Source organism: Pezoporus flaviventris, unplaced genomic scaffold (assembly GCF_033815535.1).
Source record: "Pezoporus flaviventris isolate CSIRO_AGI_PZ_B2104156 unplaced genomic scaffold, CSIRO_AGI_Pfla_v1 ptg000003l, whole genome shotgun sequence".
Lineage (NCBI taxonomy): Eukaryota > Metazoa > Chordata > Aves > Psittaciformes > Psittacidae > Pezoporus > Pezoporus flaviventris.
The window spans coordinates 6,993,558-6,997,413 of NW_026892551.1; the positions used below are offsets into that span (position 1 = coordinate 6,993,558).

The window sequence follows — 3,856 nt, forward strand, 5'->3', positions numbered from 1 at the left end:
CTTTTGTCATGGCTGGTACCATAGGTAAACCTTGTTCTTTTATAAAAATGACTGCACTGATAGATTGATTTAGCACTGTAAAACTTGACATACTAATGAAGCTGATTCCTACTGAGGAGATATTAATTCAAAACCATGGACCTCCTCTGAATCAGTACAGTTAAATATAAATTTAATTTTCTTCATTGTCTTCAAAGTATATTGTTGATATCAGGTTCATCATTGACTACTTTGCCACTGCCAGTATATTTTGGGTTAGGCAAAATTTGCACAAATCTAGCAAATAAAAAGTTTATTTTAAAATGAAATAAGATTAAATGCATACATATCTCTTCTGAAAAACAGAATAAAGGGCATATCACAACAGATGCTATTCTCAAAAATACTACTAAACAAGAAAATACATAGGAAATTTTCAGACTTCTTGGTGTTAGATAATTTACATAAACAAAGGTAATGAGTGCCCTTTTGGGTGCCCTGAAACATTCTACCTCTTCTTCACCTGCAGGTGGAAAAGATTTAGGTCTCTCTTTTGCCCTCTGCCAGATGTGCGCAGCTACCTTGAGTGTAGTGTTCTAGTGAATCTCAAATGGGATAACTTGTCTGTTTAGACAACTGAATACAGACCTTTGTCAAATGGAGTAGTTTCAGCTCTAATGCCAAAGTGTAGACTTTTAGATGTAATCTAGTCACTTACACTTGTATTATAATCAGTGAGGATCTCAGCAACAGAGCCAGCAGATTTAGGTAGTTACTGAGCTCACTCTAAAATACCCACATTCTGCATAGCTCGCCTGAATACCCCTCTAAGCTCAATGAGGCTTGGTTCATCTGTCCACATGTGAACACAGAGCATAGATGTACTCCGGTTTTCTACTTTGCTTTCAGCTGCCAATCTGAAGTGTGTGGTTCTCTGTGTGCTGTAGGTACAAGCCTTACGCAGCTGTCTTCTGTACCTAGGAACATCTGTACTACTACCAAGTATTTATGCATAAGCAACTGAATCAGGCCCTGGATTTTCATAGACTGTAATGTCAGATTAGTGGTTTAATTAAGTGTTGACAACTAATTTTTAGTTGATTAAACTTAGGTGACTGACTGTATAGGGATGATGACTTCAAGCATTGTTTTCAGAAGCTTAAATTGATCAAAAAATGGAAATTCTTTGGGTTGGGAGAATTCCCAAAACACTGACACATTTAGTTCCTATAATTTCATTATGACCATTTCAAAATTGTATTACTAATAACTTTAAGCCATATATATAAGATTATTATTACTTATTATTATTACTTATTCACAGGTATGTCTAAGTTTTTTAACTCTCTCCTCTTTAAAACAAAAGTGATTCTTAAGGATATCCATTTGGAATATAAGATTTCATGTTTTTCTCAAAGAAATCCAAAATAAGATGGAGGCTAAGAATATATATTTCTAACTAGATTATAAAATAGAATAATAAATACAATAAGTCTTTTAGGACTGGGACATATCTAACTAGAGTATCTGGTATAAAAATGGGGAGGAAATTCATTGCTTCATTTCCCATTAGTTTGAAAACTGTCAGCTGGTTGCTAGCCCTGTTCAACAAATAACTGACATGAAACAGCATTATGGCCTCTGAAAATGTTTTTACACTGTTCACAACTGTAAGCATAATATCTCTCTCAACATATAAGCCTTCAGGCGGAACAAAGCTGCTGTGGCTGCTGCCTTTATACAATTCAAACTCTGATGTACCAGACTTGGCATAAGCCTATCTCTTATTAACATCAAAGGCTCTCAAATAAAACACCATTAGTGTTGTTTGGGATTTTCATGAGCAGTGCATATAAATACACATCTCTTACACTGTCATAGTTGTATTATGCTTCAGCATTAATGATTGCTCTGGGACTCAGAACCCTAATTCAGAGCTGGAATTTGAATCTCCCACATTCAACCCACAGACTTTGGAAAGTGGGTTAAGGATTTGTGTTTGACTTAGAACCGTATAGAAATGAAAAAAAAAAAAAACCATCATATTTGCAACCAAATTTTGAAGATTGTTCTAACATCTTATATATGTGACTCCCTTTCACTGTCTACTATTGTCTTCCACGCTGTATGTCTATGACATATCTCACAGATATAGATGTGCATCCATTCAGCCATCCTGTATGAAATCATTACTTAGATGGAAATAAGTCTGTATGGACTTTTAAACTTCTAAGTGTATACTGTTTTGGTGTTTTAAGTGAAAAATGCAGATGTATTTCATTTCTTTGAACACTTCTTTTCTAAATCTAACAAAAAACCGCATGTTTCCAATATTAAGCTTTTTTCTGCTCTTTGAATAAATGAAGCAACTGACTGTAACTCAGAATTTCCTGGAAATCACTGTATTTAAATATAATGAATATATGATATAGTATTAAAGCTTGCTATGAAGAGTACATGTCCTAAAGCTTGCAAATCAGTGTATGAAAATATTGGCATTTAGACATCTAGTTCTGAAAAAAAGATGAACCAACAGATCAAATGGGTTCTTTGTTTTTAATTTATTTAGGTTTAATTTCTAACTCCTGTTCTCAGTTTGCTTCTTTTTAGGAAGAGTTATGGTAGAGGAGATGCCAAAATCTCCGGAGGTTATCAGCTCACTGTAATTCCTACAAGTTTCCCATTCTGGAAAAGATTTTACGCCAGCAAATCTTTCTAATTCTAACCACTTGTGTAGCTCTTGTCCTAGTGAAGGCAGATTGTTCAGATGACATTGTTACCAACAGAAATCACAGCTAATACCAGTGAAATATAAAATAGGTGAACATCCAGAGTAAAAGAGAATCCAGAATAGCCATCAAGGAACTGAAAACAAACACTGTGACCACATTTTCACTAGAATTTAGAAGTGTTCACCATGGGGATATCCTTACTACACTGCCTGTGAGTGACAGATGAAAAAGTTGCACATGCATGGCTGATTCTTAAATATATATTTTACTTTTATTACAATGTATATACAAATGCAAGTTTGATGACAGTTTTTCTAGAGGGTTTTGGTTTTTTTTTCAGGTTTTGAGTTCTTCGGCAACTTTTACCTGTAGAGCAATCAGCACTGACACAATGTTAAAATGGTAGAGGACAGCATAGATGCTACCAAGATTCAGACACTGGTATCATAATTGTTATTTTATTGTGATACAAACTGATGATGCTAAAATAGAGAATGTTTTTTAATTCAATAAAAGCTTTTGACTTGCATTATTCAAAATGGCATACACTAATAATTTTAAACTGAGAATATTGCTGCTACAGTTCAATCTGAAATATAAATAAAATAAGTTGAATCAGATTAGATAATTCTGAGAAACAAATATGATAATACGGTGGCTTTGTAAAACATCATAACTGGATGATGATAGCTCCATTTTTTACATTAAACTGTATGTCTGTTCCAACTGGAGCTTGGATAAAAAAAAACAGAAAACAAAACATCTGCTTATTATACTGCTAAACAGGAAGCACCAGTTAGAAGTCATAAAAAATTATGAGAAGAAAATGGGAAAAGTTTTTAGTGCTTGGGAAATTTCAGAAAGCTTTATAAAGTTGAAACAAAAATCTTTATGCTATTCTGCATTGTCATGTCCTTTTGGCTGATCGAAAGGAAATACCAGGTATTAGCCCTGAAGTTTTTGACTGTTAAAATATTCTTCTGAAATGAAGCTTTGCTCCATCTAAAAGCATCTAGCAACAACTGTGAAATATACCCTTAAAGCTCGTAAAAGATGTTGCAAGGGAAGGCAGGAGATACTAAGATGTAAGGATATGCTATATACTATATACTAAGATATAAGGAGATACTGTTCTGCAGAAATAT

The 3,856-nt window shown here is 33.8% G+C and overlaps 1 long non-coding RNA gene across 1 annotated transcript; it reads left to right on the plus strand.

The window, feature by feature from the left end:
• The first annotated feature begins 579 nt into the window (after positions 1-579).
• Positions 580-3,473, plus strand: LOC133265028 (uncharacterized). The gene is made up of 2 exons (XR_009741843.1): positions 580-981; positions 3,052-3,473. It is a non-coding gene; the product is annotated as an uncharacterized LOC133265028 (long non-coding RNA).
• Positions 3,474-3,856: the final 383 nt, after the last annotated feature.